Below are 22,179 nucleotides of genomic sequence, written 5' to 3' on the forward strand. Positions count from 1 at the left end.
CTCTGCAGCTCTCCAAAGGGACACGTGCACAGCAGCTTGCCCTGGCCTTCTTTGCACAAGGCCCAGCCCCCGGGGGCCAAACAAGCTGGCTGCAGGAAGCACCGTCCTGTCTGCAGCTGCAAGGGCCAGTGGCATTCTGCTGTGACATCTCTGTCCTGCCCCATGAGCTGCAGAGGGGCGGTGCTGAGCCCAGCCGGGGGCCTCTGAGCAGGGTCAGCGTCCTCCCCGAGAACAGCCAGACCTGGTAGAAACTCAAGTCACCACGAAGGCAGGGCCACGGGCTGTGGAGTGAGGACCTCTGCTCTCTGGACCCCACTGGGGGCCTCACCAGCCTTGTGGCCAAGTCCTCTGGGAGCCTCAGAAGTGAGGCCCTTCCCTCACAGCGTCGGGAGCACGGCGGCCGGGGCTCTGCACGCACTGAGCACAGGGCACAGCAGCTAGGACGACCTGGCTCCGCCCAGTCTAACGGGCGGGGGCTCCTCTCTCCCGCTTCACAGATGAGGAAACTGAGGCTCCGGCCGGCCGAGAAACCTCCCCAGACACACAGCGATGCCAGGAGGCTAGGTCAGGGCGCTCCCCTGTGCTCTCAGGGGGCAGCGTCCGGCCAGACCTGCACAGGAGCCATTCACAGCCTTAGCAGCCCCGGCCTGCACAAAGGAGCGACCTGATGGCACGTGCATCACTTTCCAGCGCTTACAAAAGAGCCATAACTAATTTCCCAGGTGCACACAGGGCTGGGGGGAGGGGCAGGCTGGACGCTCTTCACAGACTGCGTCCTGTGCGGTTTGAAGCAGATGTGAAGCGAGTATTATTTACTTTTCTAACTACTGCCGGTGCATTTTGGTCTTGATGATGGCATTTCCAAAGCAATTTCAGAAGCAGATTAGAGAAGTAACATTTTTAATCTTTAGTGAAAACCCAGGATGTGAGGGATATTGTAATGGTATTTATCGGGGGGGGGGGGCAGTAAGCACTAGGTTTTCTAGAGTTAGGGTAAAAGCACAAAATAAAACAGCATCACAGACTGCAAACAGCTACATTACCTCCAATTACTCTTCCTCAGGCTATGCCCTCCCACCCCCACCTCTAGAGAGTAATACCAGGGCACAATCCTCAGTGCAGCTGTGCTGAAGACCACCACCCCCCGGGAGGACTGGGGTCTAGGAAACCACTTCTCACATGATGCACACACTCCCAGGGGCAGTGGGCAGTTTAGTGAGAAACAGGCTGGGCCTTGACTTGGCAGAGGAGGAGGCGTTGGTATCAGTGAGAACTAGATCCCAGGTCTGTGTGCACTGGCAGGCACACAGCTCCTAAGTCTCAACTCCCCTGAGTGATGAGCTAGTAAGATGAGTGGGGGCAGGGGCCCCTAGGGCGCTTCAGGATGGGGTGGGGGGAGGGCTGGTCAAGAAAGACCAAGCCTTGGTTAGAGAGCTGGAAATTCAGCCTCTTCCCCCACCTCCCGGTAGCGGTGATGGGTGCTGGAGATTGAGAATCACCAGTCGTGCTTGCATAATGGAGTCTCCATAAAAAGCCCTAGAGGAAGGGGTTTGGAGAGCTTCAGGGCTGGGGACACACCCGGGTGCTGAGAGGACAGGTGAGCTGTGAGCACCCCGCCCCCATGCTATTTCCTGGGTATCTCTCCCTTCTGTCTGTTTCCAAGTTGCACCCTTTGTAATAAGTAAAGTGCCTTCCTGACTTTCGTGAGTGATGCTAGCAAATTTTCAAACCCCAGTTGGGGGGGGTGGGAACTCCCAGTTTATAGCCAGTCTGCCCGAAGTGCAATAGCCCAGGACACATGATTGGCATGTGCAGTGGGGCGGCCCCTAGGGTGTGGGGGCAGCACTAAGTCCAGGCAATTAGCATGAGACTTGAAAGGGATTGTGGGACACCCAGCTGGCAACCAGAGAGTTGGGGACATTTGCTGTGAGGTGTCGTGCGGGGCGGCCTGCGGGGTCTCTGGTCTCGCTCCCCACATAAGAACGCAGGACACGGTGAGGCCAAAAAGGAACACCCACGGAGCCATAGACAGGGGAGTCACACCACTATAGTCTCACTGGCGGCTGGGTTGGAGACACAGGAAGCAGGAGCCACACGATCCGCAACCTGCCGTCCACTGCTCTGCAATCTGCAACCCGCACTCCGCCGTGCTAACTGCAATCCGCGCTTGCCAGCCACCATCTTCTTGCTAGCCCCCCATTTTCTGCTAGCGTAGCCACAGCAGTTATATTAGTGGCCAATGGCTCACTGGTTACAGCTGATGGCCAACTAGCCACAGCTGATGGCCATGCAATCACAGTTGATGGCCATTTACTACCCGAGCCAGCACCTTTCCACGTGAGGCCGAGAGCCTGGAAACTGCACTCCTGGCTCTGTTCTCATAGAGAAGTGCTGGCTGTAAACACAGGTCACAGACACCCAGACACACCCTAAAACGATAAAAGGGGGCAGGGTTACAGCATCGTGGGAGGAAGGGTGGCAGGGTGGCACAGGTTCACAGGCGCTGGGAAGACAGGGGTGCCAGGGGAGCACGGGCAGTGGGAGACGGGAATGGGAGCGGCCGGGGACACTGTGCCATGCCCCTCATGGCGTGCACCCCGTGATGACTGATGACCGCCCCTGGTCACAGGAATGTGCTAGCAGTGTCAGCAGAACAGGTGCAAGGGTCCTGGCCTGACGTCAGCCCAGGCTGCCCAGACGGGGGGTAAATACCCAGCCACTCTGAGGAGTGTCCCATGGCAGGTCCCAGAGCTGCCACAGGAGTGACCCCGCATCAGCGAGCTGCTGACGTCCCCTCCTTCACTGGCTCAGCTCTCCTTTTCCCTACCCGCACGTCCAGAGTTGAAGCCACTGTGGGGACAGAGCCAGGAGTGCAGTTTCCAGGCTCTCGGCCTCACATGGAAAGGTGCTGGCTCAGGCAATAAATGGCCATCAACTGTGATTGGATGGCCATCAGCTGTAACCAGTGAGCCATTGGCCACTAATATAACTGCTGTGGCTGCACTAGCAGAAAATGGGGGCTAGCAAGAAGATGGTGGCTGAACCTGCAAGTGCGGATTGCAGTTAGCAAGTGAGGTTGGTTGGCAGAAAAGCGGACGGCAGGTTGCAGATCGTGTGGCTCCTGCTTCCTGTGTCTCCAACCCAGCCGCCAGTGAGACTATAGTGGTGTGACTCCCCTATCTGTGGCTCCATGGGTGTTCCTTTTTGGCTTCACCATGTCCTGCATTCTTGTGTGGGGTGCGGGACCAGAGACCCCGCAGGCCGCCCCACACGACAGCCACAGCCACCTATTGCACTGAGATACTGACGCCCAGGACCACTCCTGGGGGGCCTGGCAGGAGACAGGCTCCCCCCTGGCCCACCTCAGGCCGCACACTGCCCCTGAGCCAATCCCCGTGGCCAGGGAGGGACTGGCCACATACCCCCCGCTGGCCGACCCCAATGGTAGGGTCAGACCCACCCGCAACACATGGGCTGAGAGTAGAAGAGGGGGTTCCGGAGGAAAATCAGGGTCTGTTACCAGGAGGGAGAATTCGATGGTGAGCAGGCAACACAGATGTGTCCGCCGGCCTCACGTGAGAGGTGAGGTTCGTGTGGCGAGCACAGCAGGTACAGAAGGCATTGGGGACCGCACAGCCTACAGGGGTCAGCTGGTGAGGCACACGGGAAGGGTCAGCAGACAGTGAGCCTCCCCCGCCCACAAAGCTCCCGGCCCTGGGATGGAAGAGCGGCCATAGGACCCCACCCACTAGCCTACCCAGCAATGCAGTGGGGCCACCAAACCCCCATCCTGCCACTTCCATCCTGCTGCACCCCATCCTCTGGCTCACGTGTCGCTATGTCCCAGGTTAGAATGAGGGAGCCAGAATGAGCGCCAGGGGCTGGGGTGCGCGGCCTGCCCAGGCTCAGGGCTGCGCTGCTCACCTCACCGCCCTGCCTGACTCCAGGAGCCTGAGGAAGTCTTTCCCAAAGTCTGCCTCAGAGCTCCCAGCTTGCAGGATGTCCCACCCCTGCCTGGGTGGATGGGTGGGAGGGGGGGGGAGCCATGTGACTCTGCCATCAAGAACGCTTGGGGAAGAGCCTCCTGAATGACTTCAGCATCTACAGCAGGACTTCTCAGGGGCTGCTGCAAAATGCATGCATGCCTCTCCAGGGAGAGCCAACACATGCTGTTCCCCAAACGCGATGACTTGGGCTACTTCTCAGCGGGTCAGGATCCGGGTTCAGGGAAACCCACTTGGAAAGCGCTGAGACAGCCAGACCAGCCTCCATCCCCGGGACCCTGAGACCCATCCAGACCCCACGCCACCAGCCCCACTCTGCTTGTTCCCCACACTCACCTTCCCAAATCTGACATTAAGTCAAAACTCAGCCACGCTGCAGAGTTCAGTGCAGATTTCTAAGCCACTCCAGTTGCCTAGACAGCCGAGCCTGTGTGCTGGGTCCTCGGACTTCCCAAAACACTGTGTGCCAGTCACTAAGAGACTTCTGCGGCTGAGAATTCGGTCCGTCTGACCCTGGACGCATGGTAAGTCAGCAGTCGTCAGCAGTAAACGCCTCTTAACATTAATCGAATTGGACATCTTACTACAAAAGTACAGTATCTTGTTTCCTCTCTATTCCACTATTATAAAATCGTTTTAAGCGTTTCTCTTTCTTTTTGATCTGTGGTGGGCAGCTCAGTGGTTCAATGCCTCGTCTCATCTCCGATAGGAGTTTACACTCACATACTCCTTCCAGGAGTAGGCTGGCTTTATACCCTTTACAGTAGGTACATAGCGTGCAAATGAAGCACTGCTGATGCGTGCCTACCTGTCCAGCGGTGTCACCATAAACAGCCCGTACCTGCCGCCCAGCGCCCCCAGGGGCACTGCTGACACTGACTGTACCTTATCGAGGTGCTGCCTTCCATACACGTCCTGCAGGCACACGTCTTCACGAGAAGAGGGCTGTACAAGGAGACCTCACACAACATGCTCCACACACATCTGCCTGGCATGTCTGAATGTCACTCAGGTCCCCAAATTGGCATTCAGGACTCGTGGCCGCTTTGCCTCTTGTGAGTCAGACAAAAAAGCCTGAGTTCCGTCCCTTCGGAACCCAAACGTAGGCAGTCACGCAGCTTTGCAAACAAGCAGAGGGGCTCAGAGCCCGTGTCTGCCAGCCCGCTCCCGTCACTCATGCTCACAAGCGCGTCACCGTTGGCAAAAGTCTACTCATCTCATCTTTAACTTCGTCCCCATCACGGTCTGTGGTGGGACAGGAAGTCTATGATTTCCGGGACACAGAGAAGAAACTCTTGGCCCAGGTATGGGTGGGGCCTCACTTGGGGCCTCGAGGTGGGGAGGGGACCAGTCAGCTCTCTTCCACTTCCTCCAATGTCTGCATCACAGGCTTGCTCAGTGCCGCTGCCCAGAAGCGCCTGTCATAGCCCTACAGACGCAGCAGGCGTCTCCGCCCACAGCCCTCCCGCCTCTGTGAATCCACATGCCACCCACCTGCCCACCACTCCCTCTGACCTGGGAGCTTTGTGGGGACAGGCTCTGTGTCCCTCTGTGGTCAGCACCTTTGCTGAGCGAGGACGCCAGGCTGGATGGCACAAGGACCTGGCCTCACGCCACCCCCATCCCCGGGCACCGCATTGAGGACCAGAGGGCACAGAGGCAGACAGCCCTACAACCAGGCCAGGCACAGACCCAGATGCCGGCCCACTGACGGCAGCTCCCTGCCAGAGGCTCGTGCCCTTCCTGTCACTCCAGGCTGTGGTGGGGGAGTGCGTGGCTCTGAGCCCTTGTGGCAAGGATAGGGCTTCTGTGGGGTTCTGCAAACCAGTCAGTGGTTTGCCACTCCCCCATCCCAGCAAGGGCAGCTCCTGTCCCCGGGGCCACTTGGCAGGGGGTCGGGATGCTCCACACGCTCCTCCAGCGTCTGGACACGAGCACTGGACCGAAGCGCGGTTGTGTGGATAAGCGTGGGAAGTGCAATGACACACCCCCTGGGGCAGGAGACACGTCTGGATGGGAGAACTGCTGGGTGGGGCGGGCATCCTGGACCGGGCGGCTTTTAAGCTCGGCCTGGATGTCTGGCTCACGGTCAAGCGGAAGTAGAGGAACACGACACAACCAGAGAGGGCACCACACATGCAAGAGTGGAGGCGGGAAGTGACAAACGTGTGGAAACAGAGTTCGTGACACAGACTGGTCCCAGGAAACATGCTGTTTGCCCATCCGCTGAGATTGCCGAGAAACCGGCCATGCCTCCAGGGAAGACCCTCCTCTACTACCCAGGATGGTCCGAGACTGGCTCCCACTGTCCACGACAGTGCCAACGGCTTGTCGGTCAGAGCAGACAACCCCCAACATGTAGATGAGCGATGTCTAATGAATAAACATTATTTAAAGGGACTGTGTAATGCCATGAATTTTTCAGTGGCAAAAACAGCCGAGGACTTATTAAAAAATGCATGAATTTCATATTTGATTGTAAGTCAAGAGCAGCCAAAAAGGGGGGGTGGGTGGGAGGCAAAAGACACCAGCAGCCTTGCGGACTAGAATTAACGAGCTTGCTCCTAACCCGAAGGAGTGACACGGGGATTAGTTAATTACCATTCAGCCACCTGTAATTCAGGCACAACTGAAACTGGTGTACAATGAACTCAACCAGCACATGAAACTGCTCCACAGACAGAGCTGAGGCCCTCGATGACCCATTGACGAGTGACCACCAGGCCTTCACCACTTCCCCAGGTTTCAGCGGCGTCTCCCTCCTTCCGGGCACTAGCTTGGGAAGTTGAGCTGAAGAAACAAACCCACTGCCGGGAGCAGTGTGTGCCCTGCTGCTGACTGGGGGGGTCTCCCCACAGTGGAGCCAGGCTCAGAGGAGGTTCTCAGTGAATACAGTGCAGAGAAGGGGTACGGAGGATTGGGGAGCAGTGGCAGCAGGAAGGAGGGAGCGATGCCGGAAACGGGACAAGAGTCTGCTCGTCTCCGGGAGCCCCGCCGTCAGCCAGGCTCCAGGTCACACAGCCCCTTTCTGCGACCACCACAGGCAGGGTGGGGGCTGCTGCACTAGTGCACGCAGCAGCCAGCGCGCTTTCATAAAAGCAAGTCAAACCACATCTCTCCGCTGCTTAAAGCCCCTGGGGATTTCTATCAGGATGAGACCGAACGGACCCTGCATGACCTACAGGTGACCTGATCCCCACTACGCCCCCACCTCCTCCCCCTCGCTCTCAGTTACGTGTCCAGCCACACTGGTCTTTCTGTGCCACAGAATGTGCAAGCTCAGTTCCAGCCGAGTCTTTGCATGCGCCTTTCTATCTGCTTGGAACTCTCTTCCCAAGCTTTCCCCATCAGGAGGTCTCGGCTGAAATGTCACCTGCGCAGAAAGGTGTGTCCTGACTTCCTCCCCGACCTGGCTCCCACCACCACTGCTCTCTGCACACGAGCCCCGATTACTCCTTCACGGTACACCCAGATCTGAATCCTGTCTTTAGGTGTGTTATCGCTTGTTCATGCCCTGGTGCCCCCGTAAGAACACAGCCTCCATGAGGGCAGACATGCCTGTTCTCGCCCACGGGTACTCAGGGCCCCAGGACTAGTGTCCAGTGAGGCACAGCCAGAGGGAGATGCCTGAGTTGAACAGCCCGATACACTGCAGGAATTCTGAGTGCAGCCCGGTGTCCATCCTGCTGTCACTGGGAATGGGGCTCCTCATGGCACTCGGCGGCCGCCAGAGGGTGACCCCACCTGCTCCTGGGGAGGGCCTTTCATCTCCAACCCTCTCAACACCCATCTTCCCCAAGGAGAAGCCTGCCCATGTGGTAGCTGAGGCCAGGTGGCACATGGGGACACCCCCTCCCATCGGTCCAGCAGCCCCACTTCTATAAGATCTCTGCCACAATGGCTGCAGAGCATAGTGTACTATGGCCCATGGTGGGACCAGGACACATGCAGCTTCTTGAGTGAGTCTTCGTATAAGAAACCAGACCTGTACTAGTACCTTCCACTTGGTGCAAGGATGGCCGTTACCCGACTTAGCACCAGGGTCCCTGCTGCAATGAATCGTCTCTTGGGGCTGCAGTCAAGTCCCAGGTGAGCTGGCTTGTTAGATACGGTCAGAGCTCCCTGCACAGAGTGCTGACCTGCGGCTGGCACTTTCCTCTGTCACCCTGTCTCTCCAACTTCAGAAGCCCCTTGTTTGTTGTGCTCACCCACAGAAGACCCGGTGTAAATATGCTTGACCCAAGAACCTCAGCGGCCCTGCTTCAAACACACGCTGTGATGCAGGGAAAATGTAATTCAAAAAACTGTAAAATGCACAGCTGTCTTCACAAACAAAGCACGTGCTGCAATGATGAGAGACGGATTAGAAGCACAAAGTGGCAGGGCTCTGGTGCTGAAGCCTTTGCGTTCACTGAGGGGTGTGGGGACCATGGGCACCCCACATGCGGTGGGGACATGCCTGAGAGCCACAGTGGGAGACGCCGACTACAGCTGAGCCCCTCATGTAGGTGGGGTGGCCAGGAAAACGTGGGACCAACTGCTCTCAGGTCGAAGGGCGTGCAGCTGATGACCGTCTGCCTGGAGCCTGGGCATGTGGAGGAAACGGCCGTGGGGAGAACAGTACAGCGGTTCGCAGCTGCGAATCACTATGGATGCATCGAAGACAGATGACAGACTCGGGTCAGCCAGGTAATAGAAACATGACTTCAATACCATTCAAATTCCAAGATGAGATTAGAGAACTACAGAATAAGATGGAAAGAGAGATTGGAAAGCTTGGGGAAAAATGAGAACCAAAAAAGCATCATTAGAGGAACACAATGGCACTATGATAACCTAATTACTGACACAGAGAAAGGACTCAGGGTAATAAAAGTGGATGCATATAAAAAAGGAAACCTAGACCATTAGAGAGACACTGGCTATAAGAAAAGACAGTTTATCGTAGGAATACTCTGTGCTGCTGAAGAAAAAAGCCCAACAAGTAGAACAAAATATATATTCAAAGATATAACACAAGAAATTTTCCCCATATTGAAAAAAACTTACTGAACATGTCCAAACCAAAACAAAACAAAACAAAAAGGACACAGTGTATTTCAGGAACATTTGATACAGAAATCTCAACACAAAGACAAATCTCATCCTAATTAAGTTATTAAACTTCAAAGTTAAGAGAGAAAGCTCCACACATCCAAACAGCAAGAGCAAAATCGCACACAATGGGGAAATTGGGCCAGACTCTGCAGTCACACTCAGAGCAGAAAACAGGTTCCTGTCTCAGAGCTTGGAGAGAAAGCAAAAGAATACAACACACAGCCAGTCATTCTCGTGTGAAAGCAAGCAGCAGCCATTCTGGAACATTCAGGACAGCAGGAAATTTGAAGCACATGGACCTTTTTTAGGGGGAAAAATCATTCACCATTATATCCAGCCCACTAACAGATTCATAATAATAATAATAATAATAAATATAAACTCAGGAGTTTAGACATTGGGTAAAAGAACAAGGGATGAGGAGAGAATCTGTCCAAATACAGAACCCATACGAAGCAACTCAGGGAATTAGATTACAGAGCAAAGGATGAATCAACCTGGATAAAGGAAAAGTCACACCACGACTGACACGTCTCAGGAGACGGAGGGACACCCATCAAACTCAAAACTTTGGGAAAAGTTTGAAACCTGAAACATACTTTTTAAAAATAATGACTATAAACTCCTGAAGCTTTTCAGAATCTCTTTTTTACTTTTAAGGGATCTTCTAGGAAATAATTTTGTTTACGTTTCCTAAAAATATTTGAAGTTCACAGTTTCCTCTTGTACTTGTGTTACGTTTTCTTCTCAGTTCTAAGTAAAACGATACGTAAAAAGATACGTAATACTTTAGATTTTGAAAGAACTCCTAGCGGTGGTCATACTTTTATAAAGCTAAGTGACTGTTTATCCATATGTCTGCACAGATAACCGTCTAGAATTACGTTTGCCTGAGGTCGGGGGATTTAGGTGTTTTCTTTTCTTTTCTTTTCTTTTAACTTTCTTTATTGCACATTCCTGTCTTGTTTGAAGTATTTATAATAAGCATGTTTCATTTTCATAAAAATAATAGAATCATTTCCTGGAAGATAATAGGCCAAGATATTAAGTGATTAGTTTCTGGTGGTGGGAATGCTGATGATTGTTTTGTTCTATGTTTTGTAACTTTAAGCAATTTCAACTTCAACGATATGTTGAAGAAAAAATAAAGATAGTCATTTAAGAGGCAGAAATAAAATCTATAAATTCCCAACCAAGAGAGGAAAATAATAAAGGCGTTAGTAATCAAATATAAACAGAAAGGGAGTTGGAGAGTAGAAAAGGAACACCGTGGCAAGAAAACATACAAAATAAGCTAGTAAAAATAAGTCCAAATAGATCTTTCAATATTCATACTAAACAGACTTAGGTCACTAATCAGAGGACAGTCTAGCCGACCACACCTTCCTTGATCCCGTGATGCGGGGCTTGCTGCAAGACGCACTAATACGAACAACCCAGAAAAGCCAAAAACACACACTGCAAAGGATAGTCCTGGCACAACAACAAAACAGGAGTAGGGTATCATTCACAGAAAAAATCGAACTTAAAACAAAGGCATTTTCAGAGATAAAGAACACTCTGTAATTATAAAAGGAAAAGACTCACCAAGCAGCTATAACAGTTGTGAACTAACTGTATGTACCTCACAGCCACGTAGCCCCCAAAATAAATAAAGCAAAAATGACAGAATTATAAGAAGCTGACAAATCTACAGTCAGAGCGGGAGATGAGTCCTCACTGTATCGGAAGCTGGTCCTGCAGATGAAAGTGACTTAGGATGCAGAAAATGTGCACAACACTGTACCGAGCTTGAGCTAGAGGTACAGAAAAAGCCATGACGTGAACAAACAGAAAGTATGCAGTATTTTCCAGAAAATGAGGAGCATTTACAAGGAACCAATTTTGCAGTAAAACACAACAGAAGTTTCAACCAATTTCAGGGGATCAAATATCAACAAAGATCACTCCCAGATCCCAGTGGAATTAAATTAGATATTGAACATTAGGGGCGGGCGTGATGGCTCAGGTGGTTGGAACAGTGCTCCTAACGCGGAGGTCGCCAGTTCGATTCCCACATGGGCCAGTTTTAGACTGAGAAACAACGGCTTGAACCAGAGTGGGGGCAGGGGGAGGCAGAAGAAGGGGAAAAGAATACATTGAAAATTAAAAGATCTTTAGGACAAGACTATAGAATATTTTTAGTGATATTCCTAAATTACTCATGTTAAGAGTGCAAATCCCCACCCCAAAATAAGATATTTAGGATTAAATGAAATAAGAGTTCTACTTACCATAAGCTGTGGGATAAGTTCAGTACAGTTCTTGATAAATTCATTTACATAAAAATGGGGGTTGTAAAAATAAATCAGTTAGTCATGCAACTTGAGAAGAAAAGTAAACTTAAAAGGAAAAGGAAGGAACTCATCTGAGGTAAGAATTAGAATGTGCAGTCTTTTAAGGAAGTCCTCCCAGAAGAAGTCCTCCCAGAAGAAGTCCTCCCAGAAGAAGCCAGTGGTTCTGGGGAAGTTCCATGCGGAGAGGAAGATGTGCCTGGTCTTGTGGCAAAGGAGTTGAGACTTTCTGCTCCCACACCTGCCAGTCGATGGCTAAAGGCTGCTGGAGGGTGAGAGGAAGGTAACCTGTGGGCACTTCCAGCTCTCCATGCCAGCAGGTGGCTCCAGCGCCCAACAACCATCATTTGAAGATTTCAAGTGCAAACCTTTAACCGCAAAGCACACAGAAGCTGGGAGGTGGGTACACTAAGCTGGTAAATAGGATACAAAGGCATTTGGCGAGGGCACCAACAGAGCCTTCTGCAGGATTTCACTTAGGACAGAAACAAACAACGCTATAAGAGAGATGCTCCACATACACACAAAAATACCCAGTTACTGTAAAAGAACAATAAAGCAGATGTCTAGAAATCAGATGGAGAAAAATAGCAAACTACTTTTGAAAAGGCAACATTTGAGCAGACTGACTAAATGCAGGACAGCCTCTCCCACAAATCACAGCTAAAATTTCTGGACAAAATATGAAAAAAGCTACTAACTGAGGACTTTGAAAAGTTAATTCTAGAGCAACCTCTAAAAAAAGATCCAATAAAGTAACTAAAATTAAAGATACCCCCAAGCCCCCAAGTAACACAAAAGTAGGCAGGAAAGGAAGAAGAGAAGAACAAAAAGCAGAAAGGACACACAGAAAGCAAACAATAAAATGCTAGACCTAAATCTAAACATTAATATTTATATTAAACGTAAATGATCTAAACATACCCAGTAAAAGACAGAGATTGTTAGTTTGGATTTAAGAGACGAAAAAGGCCCAACTATATGCTGTGCAAACACTTAAGGGAGAAATAACAATTTACCCAATTTATTCCAGAATATACAAGGAATTAATATTTCCCAACTCATTTTGTGAGGCTCATATTACCTTGATTCCCAATCTGACAAAAACATCATACGAGTAATAGACTACAGACCACTATCTCTCATGAATGTAGATGCAAAAATTCTCACAAAAATGTTAGCAAATCAATTCTAATAATATTTTGAAAAAATAATACATCATGATCACATGAGTTTTATCCTGGGAACACAAGGTTAGTCCAACTTTGAAATTGATATAAATCACCATAGTAACATAGACTAAAGAAGATAAGGCATGTGATTGTTTTAATAGATGCAGAAGAAACACTTGCCAAAATTCAACTATTTGTAATTTGTTAAAGTTCTCAGCAAACTAGGAATTTAAGGGAACTCCCTTAACCTAAGGACAAGATCTACAGAAGAAACTACAGCTAACCTCAAATTTCACAATGAAAGATGGAATGCTTTCCTCTTAAGATCAGAAACATGGGAAGGGTATCGATTCTCATCACATCATTCAACATCATACCAGAAGTCCTAACTAGTACAATAAGGCAAGGAAATGAAATAAAAAGCATACATATTGCAAAGGAAGAAATAAATAGCCCTTTATCCACAGACAACATGAGGCTTATGCAAATAAACCAATGAAACAGAAGAGGAAGCACTGAAACAGACCCAGGCTCTGATACAGAAATTTGATATATAACAGAACTGGAATTACAAATTCATGGGGAAAGGTGAACTATTCAACAAATGCTGCTGAGATGATGGTATATCTATGTATAGACACAGACATACGTAACTCTATATGGATATTCATATATAATAGAGAGAGACATAGAGATACTGATATATATCTCTGTATATATATATGTATGTATGTATATATACATATATGTATGTATGTATAAGAATATTTACATATGTATTGCTATATAAATATCTCTATATATGTTCTTATATTTCACTATTTTTTACAATGCAATCTAGGCATTGTAAAATTATAAATGTGAAAATGTAAAAAGGTTTAGAGATGGGTTTCTTAAATATGATACCAAGACACACACACACACCATCAAAAAGAATAAAATGATAAATGCAATTACACTAAAATTTAAAACATCTGTGTCTCAAAAACACCATTAACACATTTTTTAAATAAGTCATAATCTAAGCATAGTCATTCAAATACATATTATCAACATCATATTAGTATCAAGTATATATAAAGTATGCCTATAAAGCCATTGGAAATAAATAGTTTAGTGGTCAAATTCATACGAGATGAAACCCTAGTGACCCATAAGCATGTGAAGAGCTGCTTAATTTCTCTAATTTTCAGAAAGAATTCCAGTCAGAACAATGAGATGCTATGACTCCACACCAAAGCCCGTCCCCACATCTGCTAATATTTTTTAATTTGGCACCCCCCCAAGTAGTGCTTGAGGTTGAGAGGCAATGAAAACATGCACACGTTGATGGGGGGAATTAAAAGGGACAGGACTACTTTCAAAAACAACTGTACAAATTGACTGAGGTTAAAGGTGCACGTGCCGCCTGGCTCAGGAATCCCACTCGTGGGCATACTCTGAGGAGAAGTTGGCACACGTGCTCAGGAAGACGGCTACTGCAGGGTCAAGTCCACCAAGCGCAGAATGAATAAATCACTGCGCTGACTTCCTACAGTAGAAGATAACCCATCACTAAAAGGAATGAACCGAATGCACACACGTCCACAGAGATAAATCTCAGAAACATCATGGTGAGAAAAAATAAAGTGGCAGATAGGTGTGGATTGTATGACCCCATTTCTGTAAAATGCGATAAGGGAAGATACACCCCACTCAAGGAGCGGCCCCGGGTAGGGGGCGCATAAAGGTCTTAGACTCTATCTGTAACCATTTTCCTTACGAAGGAAGAAAGGGACCGAGGAAAGGACACGAGAATGGAGAATGGGTGACGCTGTATTTCCCCTGCACTTTGTTTCTCTCTGTTTGAATAATTTTATGACAAAAATAAGAAAAAGAAGGAAGACGTGAGGGAGAGAGGAAGGAAAAGACTAAATGGAAAGTCACCAAAATGCCTAGAGCAGCTATCACTTTAGGGCATTATGGGGGGTTTATTCTTTATACTTTTTTCATATTTTCTAAGTTATCCCCAGTCAGCATGTATCACTTGTATGATCTGCACAGAAACAATAAATGCTGTTTGAAAAGCATCTTGCGAAGCTGTCGTGATTTAAAAGGCTGGTTTTATGCACCCAGGTCAGCTCCCAGGGCAGCTTATCCAAGACAGGTTTCTAGGGGGCCTGATAAGGACACAACTGAATTAAAATTTCACCATCAGTGTGTCCCTGGGTCCCAGGGGACGCAGGCACCAGGAGTCTGCAACCCTTCGCCAGCCTCCCAGAGGGCAGGGGCCGCAACGATATAAAAAAGGCAGCTTTGTTGTTCTCTCTGAAAATGGTTCCTGAAAATTGTGGGTGCTGTCCCCATGACCAAATTGTCATCGGGAAGGTCCCCACGATGCCCTTGAGGACATGGGTGCGGCCCTACATGCCCCTCGTTCAACAATTTCCAAAGCTTCTCCCAGGGGCTTTTACATTTATTTTTCAAAACAAATCGGGACGTCTTAGTCTTGTTCCCATTTCACAGTGGAAAACTGGGACTCTGAGAAGTTGGTGAACGCGCACAGGGCTGTCCTGCCAATGAGTAAGGTGGTAGGCACCCAGGGGGTCACCCAGGATCCTAATGGTGGAATGTCAGACACCAATCACAGGCTAAGGGGAGAAATCACTCTGGAGAGGACGCCTCAAGGCCAACGTCCTAAACCCACACGAAGACAGCGGCCCCAAGTGCAGTGGCTGCTAGAGGTCAGACTCTAGTCCTCTGATCCTGGGGGGGTGGGGGGGCTCCCTGTAAGAGCCCGCCCCCTCCTCCCACCTCCCACACTTAATTATCAGGCATTTAACATTAATATTCAGACGATTAAGTACCTTGGAAAGGGCTAAGTAAATGGGAATGAGAGGAAACCCCAGCGTTTTCTCCCATCAGTCTTTCTAATGGCTCTTAATTCTATTTTCAGGACAGGACCTGTCGCAGCCAAGCTCCAGACTCATCATGTTCTACCCCGTCAGGACAAACACATACCTAGAGTCCAGCAGGGGCCCTCATTCGATCCAGGCAGGCACCTATTCCCCAAAATCGGAAACGGCTCTGGGAAGTCCTGTAGGTCTCTGCATACTGGCCGGTGTCTGCTGAGCTCCACAGAGCGGGGGGAGCACTGGAGCCTTCTGGCCGGTCTATGATTTCCTTCCCTGGGCTCCTGGACCTGCCAGCCCCAAGCCTTGGCTCAGCTCCCATGCTGGTGACTTCATGCCCTCCCTGCATGGGGCAAGCTCCCTCTGCACGCCAAGCTATCCTGGGGCAGGGAACATGTCCACCAGACAGGAGATCATCTCAAAGCAGCAGAGACCATGGCTCATCTGCGTGGGACTGGGAGCCAGCAAGGGCAGCAGGCACCGTGGAGGGGCCAGAGGTTGCTCTCCTGTGCTCTGAGGACCCCAGGGCACAAGCACCCTGGTCTCAGCAGGGGCTGCTACTGTGAGGGTGAAATCTGATAGATCAGTAATGTGATTAAACGCAGCTAGTTCTCAGTTTGGTCCATGCTGATATTCAGCTGTTTCCTCTGTGTTTCCCTTCCCACTGAGTAAATGAAGAACTGTCTTCCCGTTGTCAAGGCCACCCATACCTTGTCAATTAACAAACATCCTAGCCTGAAAAGAGCATCTTCTGTAGTCCTCAGACACCTGGACGTCGGTACCCTGGGTCACAACTCCCTAGTAGTTTTCCCGACAGTGAGATTTAAGATAACACTGAGGCAGATGGAGGCCCCAGAACACACCAGAAGATGACTTCACAACAATTAGCCATGAGGCCTGCTTTCCTTTGTTCTTTGCAGTCTACTTGACTATAAAACCTCGTTTGCATTTTGGCTCGTAAAGGTGGTTTTTTAGACGAGTCAGCCACCTTCCCTAGCTGCCAGCATCTAGAATAAAGGGTGCTTTTCTCCTCACCAACCATGTCACTCTACAGTGCTTTGGACTCTGCGGGAGGTTTACCGAACTTGAGTTCAGTAACAATACCCTTAGGGCTGTCACCTCACCTTGACCTAAATCCAGCCTCCCCCTCCACTCCTCACTGTCTTGTGTGGACCGGGCAGTTATATAACCAAGTGACTGCAGCTGGGGGTCGCAGGGTAATGGGGGCGCAGCCTGGAGAACACATGCTCCCCTGACAGGATCGCCCCCCTCAGGGAGTAGCGGGGTGCAGGCAACACCCAGACACCACCTGCTCCCTTAATGGTGGCATTCAGGCACCAGCAACAGGCCAACGGGAATAACAACAGGTGGGGGGTGGTCTGAGTTTTGACACAAGCATGAGGGCCTCACGTCAGAGCTTCCAATTTTTTGAGAACAAACTCCCAACTTTATGTGAAAGCGCTCAAATTTTTAATAGTGGCAACTAATTTAAAATGGCCCTAAATCTCTGTGGACCAAGTTAAACAAGAGTACAGGCTGGATTTGGCCTTTGGGCTACCATTCGTCCATGTGCTGGCTGATTGCAGGTCCCGGTAAGTAACAGCAGGCCTCCCTCCTGCCTTACGGTCTTACTGACATTGACGCCAGCTGACGCCAGACCCCACCACGGGGGCTCTGGGCGCTCCTGCACCTGGCCCAGCCCAGATGTCAGAGGCGCTGCACAGCTGGTGGGCCAGCCTCCTGGCACAGCTCTAGCTCTGCACCTACCCAGGCAGCCCTGAATTCTACCCCCAGGTCACAGAGACAAAGCCAAGGAGCACTTCAGCTCCTCAGTGTAAGCAGGAGAAACCCTGATGTCCTTCCTGGGGGAGGAATCCTGAAAGCGCAGACAGGATTTCACATCGGGGTGTTTCATCGACAGGGCTGCAGCACACAGATTTACTGTTCCAGGAAGGGCTGGAACAAGGGCCTTGAGGCACCACGGGCCGGAGCTGACCAGCAGATGTGAGTGAAGAGAGTTTGTCATCAGGAGAGATTCGTGGAAAAGGCTCGAAAACGGGAGAAAGCCCGAGTTAGAAACATACTAGAATAATTGCCTTCGCACGGTGCTCCCTGCGGCACTCCCACACGTCCTCACCAAGCCTGGAGGATGCGCCCCCTTCCTGGCCCCTCAGTGTGGGGGCAGGTGGGCGGGGCCTACCCCAGGCTGCGGAAGCCACTGCCGATTATTGCACAGCACAGCCTTCTACGCACCTCGTCCAGGCGTAGCCCGCCCGCGCCTCCCTCTGTGAGCTCTTATTTACTACCCGCATGGACCCCAGGGAAGCATTGCTATTTCCATTTGCCAGGTGAGAAAACTGAGGTAGAGTGGCCAAATCCCTCCCACCTGTGACCTTGGGGTCATGACTGAAGACTGCCAGTGCCCTCTTGGGGCACCCATGTTTGTGATGATGGCTCCTCTTCCAGCCGTCTAGGAACCCCAGGGCCCAAGGCCAGAAGTCGGGGCTCATGGAACCCTCCAGGAACCCTACTATTGTGTCGAGCCTAACGTAAGGTAGTGCACAGCAAAGAATAAACTAAAACTTAAGCACGGCTGGAAAGACTCCACCCCATCAATAAACAAGCCCAAAAAATAAGAAGTGATGAGGGAGGAGGGGAGGAAGCGAGGGTAGAGGGGGAGGGAGAGGAGGGGAGGCAGGAGAAAACAACTCAGCTCCTTACAGACCAATGGCCACCGGCGTTTCCTTTGTCAGTGTCCACCTCCAGACTTCCCAGGTCATCTCACATGATCCCCTGTGGCCCACAGCAATGATTATGATGTATGATCCTTACAGCTCCATATCTGACTATAATTAACTTTAGTTTTTAGCAGCCTTACTTAACTGTAATTTACCTATCATAAAATTCACCCGAAACTGCTTTTGAAGAATGTATAATGAGCGATTAGAAACTAAGCAAAGTTATTGGGGGAAAAGGCGCTCTGGGAAGTAGATTGGGGACCAGCGCTGATGGGACCGTCCCTGAGGAGTGGCTTCCGGGGAGCGGCCCCTCCACACCCTTCCTGAGAAACAGTGAGGCCGTGTGGATTCCAGGAGGTGGACGTGAAGGTGGGCGCCCAGGTATCCCACCCGGACTTTCTTGCAGCCTGAAGAGCCCCATGTCATTGCAAAACATGAGTTCTCTGAGAGCTGCTGAAAGGGGCTGTGGGCTGTAATTAAAGGAATGCCCCACAGGACTGCATCCACCAATGTAATTACATGGTCATTTAGAGCCGAATGACTCTGTGAAAGGACACAGATTCCTGAAGCCTGTGGTGCGGGGTGCAGGGAGGGCCTCCTGAGGAGCAGGGGTTTCGGAGCCCCTTTCTGATGCCAGCTTAATCCCAGAAACAGCAGAAGATGAAGCTGAGATCCCTACTTGCGCTCGCTAGTCCTGGGCACCAGTCCACGGACTTGGTGGATGATGCGAGACATCCAAGAATGACCAGGCAGGAGGTCTCAGCCAGCTCCCCTTAAACGCACCTGGAAAGGAGATTGGGTGTGGAATCTCCCGCTGCTCCGTGTAGTCCCGGAAACCCTGTGTGCGGCACACACGTGGCCGCCAGCACTCAGCCTTTTGGAGTTTCTGAAGCATCCAGCTGAACGTCCCGGATCATTCCTGTTTCACAGCTGAGACCCACCAAGGAACCGCAGCCCCGGCTCCCCGCGGAATCCTGACCTCCCATCACTTCACTCTGTCCGACAGCCTGATTTGCTCCGTGTGCTGTGCTGTCCATAACTTCCTCAGATGTCCCACACGTTTCAATGCACAATTGAGAGCAGTGCCTTTTGTTGGTCCAAGTGTCCTAAATTTTGGCAGCTGTCTGTGTAAGTAGACCACAGCATCTGGAAGCCATGACGATAAATCGCATTAATTTGGGCCCGTTAATATAGGGTGTGTGCTAATCCCACGGGCCAAGTGGGAGCTTAGCCTTGAAGAATTTGCTTCCTAAGCAAAGAAGGATGCAGACAAGCCAGGGAAGCATCGCCCGCTTAAAAGCAGGTGTTGTTCTTAAAGAAAGCAGTGCGTGTCAAGCTATGTGGTGAGTCCCAGTGGCAGGCTATGGGATGCGGGAGCCCACGGCCCTCACCATCCTGCAAGCTGGTGCTTCCTCTAATACTGGTGAGCGAGTGGAAGTGCCCCTGGAGAGTCACTGGTCCCACAGCTTCCTTGGGGAAACTGCGGCCCGGGGGGGTCGGAACCGGCCAAAGGCATGCATCCAGCACTCCCACTCAGGGGTGAGCCTCCAGCTCGGCCTCACACAGACCGGGGTTCTAATCTCAGCTGTGTCTACGGTGACACTTTGGACAAGCTACTTGGCCCTTGGGTCTCCCTCTGCGACGCAGATGAAGGCCAGAGCCTCCCCAGCCTCTGACTTTCCCAAGGAAGGCGATCCTGCGGGGCAGTTGTGTGGGCTCACCCCAAAAGGCGCTACTGGTGAGGACAGAGAGCTCAAGGTTTCCAAGGGTCCCAGACAACGAGGTAGGGGTTCAGGGAGAGGCCCCGGCCTGCACGTCCACCTGCGAGCCTGCAGAGCCCAGCCTCCCCCAGCCTGACGTGAGGGTCTACCTCTCCCCAGCCCACCGTGACTCAGAGCGAGGAGCTGAGCGTGGCCCATCTCTCAGCACCCTCAGCACAGATCCCAGCCTGGCCAGAGTTCAGAACCAAATGAGCTAATGAATGAGTGAATGAATAAAGCACGGCCCGTGTGCCTGGCACTGATCTTGGCCTTGGGGGTTCCAGCAGGTAAGGGAGACAGGGCCCCGGCTCCATGGCACCCACATTCTTTCAGGTCACACCTCTAAATGGGGAAAGAAGAGGCCATCCGGGCAGGGGTTGGGCTTTGGGGACCTCAGACCACCTTGGGAAGTCTCTGCCCATGAGAACTGCCTGATATTCTAACCGGCACTCAATGTCTCCTGTCCGAGGCAATTTCTTCACGTATCTGCCCTGGGTGTGGCGTTTTCAGGGCTCCCTGAGCAGAAGGAAGCGGGGTAAGGAGGCTTGAGGACAGGAGCCCAGGGAAACAAGCAGCCCTCTCCTGTCTGAGTTCCTGTGTGACAATGCAGCCTGGTCCCTAACCACCCATTTCTGAATGGGCTTTCCCAGAGGTGAGTGTCACGACCCATTTTATTGGCACCCAGAACCCACTGCTAGGGCCAAGAGTTGGTGTGACACTTCAGGGGGCTGGGGGCTCCTTAGCAGGCCCTCCTCCCCAGCAACCAGTCCTGGGGCTCTGTGAGGCCCGAACAGGAGGCCCTGGGGACCCCTCTGCGAGCCATGGGCATCCCCCTCCTCTATTTGCAATGATAAGGGGGCCATGTAGGCGTTCAGGGTCTAAGGAGTCCAGGGACTTTCTACATCCCCCCAGAGACAGACACACAGCTGGTCAGCTCTCCCCTTAAGAAATGGCAAGCTGTGCATGCGGGCACCTGACAGGTGGCAAGGAAAGGACCGTGCTCCCCGTTTCAGCCGTGGAGAAGCAGAGGCCCAGAGAGGGAAGTGACTTGCCCGAGGTCACGGGAGCCTCCCCTGCGGGCTCTGGGCCCAGCGTCCCTCCCCGTGCTGCTACGGGAAGGGGTCCATCTTCCTCTCTTACCGGAGCTACCGAAACACAACTATGTTGTCAACAGCGCCAGGGGCACGAAGAAGCAAGAAGATTCTATGCAAAAAGGAGCAACAACTTGATGATTCTCCAAAATTCTCCAGATGCTTGAAAAATTGTCCCTTCTCTGAAATTTCTCCCATGCCTACCATGTCACCAAAGTTGCAGATCAAATTGTTTCTGATATTTTCAGAAGCTTCATGTCAAAGTCGGATGTTAATATTTTCTGAGAGGTAGACACGGTGGGACAAATGCAAAATCAATGCCATCTGTCTCCAGGAAATGGCTTGAGATTCCAGACATCAGAGAGGCCTGACACATGCCGAGCTGGGAGTGACAGCCTCCACGGGAGCAGAGAAATGAACAGATCCATTTCTGGTCAAGGGAAATCCTCTTCTGACTGTGAAAACACAAAGTTAGTGAGATTATGCCATTCCTGAGTGATTCTTCCTCCTTCAGTACCCCCGGCCCACATGTGAGTTTATAACACAACCATCACACGTTGCTGCAGGCTGGCACATGGTTGGATAACAAGAGGAACTTCCTCAGTAAGAGATGTGGGGCTCAGGAACAAGTCAACCGCTGAGGCTGGCCCCGTGATTGTCCACTAGCCTGGAAGCATTCGCCTGTCCAGAGGCAGGGGACTGCGTCAGATGGTCTCGCGAGGCCCTCTGAAGCCCGGCCAGTGGGTAAAGGAGCAGAAGATGGGAACTTAGGAAGAGGGCTTCACAGACTCACCAGGCAGAGCACTCAGGCTAGGCCATGGGCCCCGTGGCTGCACAAGTCCAGGCCGCAGGACGCACCGTGACCAGCGAGTGGGCGGTCAGCAGGCCTGGGAGCAGGCAGGAAAGCCTCGGGTGGTCCGTGTGGGCAGGCAGCTGAGCTTCCGGATGTGGCCGCTCCAGGTCTGGAGTCCCCGAAGACTCGAGAGCCCCTGTACAGCACCCCTCCCTGCCTTGCACCACGGCTGCTTGAGTACATCTTGTCTCCATGGTGACCTAATCAGGACCTAAGGGCCAACAACAAGACGTGTGTGCA

At 51.3% G+C, this 22,179-nt stretch overlaps 1 long non-coding RNA gene across 8 annotated transcripts in view; it reads right to left on the minus strand.

Moving 5' to 3' along the window:
- The window catches only part of LOC109451919 (uncharacterized), a 43,878-nt gene that overhangs the window by 5,444 nt on the left and 16,255 nt on the right, over positions 1-22,179 (minus strand). For 5 of the 8 annotated variants that reach the window (XR_016022136.1, XR_016022135.1, XR_016022134.1 and 2 more), the window contains one exon: positions 15,607-22,150. This is a non-coding gene — a long non-coding RNA (uncharacterized LOC109451919). The remainder of the gene's footprint in view (positions 1-15,606; positions 22,151-22,179) is intronic. The other 3 variants (XR_016022132.1, XR_016022131.1, XR_016022130.1) reach the window with 3 other exon arrangements.

The sequence above is a fragment of the Rhinolophus sinicus genome, chromosome 8, assembly GCF_057876585.1.
Source record: "Rhinolophus sinicus isolate RSI-liver-muscle chromosome 8, RSI-T2T, whole genome shotgun sequence".
Lineage (NCBI taxonomy): Eukaryota > Metazoa > Chordata > Mammalia > Chiroptera > Rhinolophidae > Rhinolophus > Rhinolophus sinicus.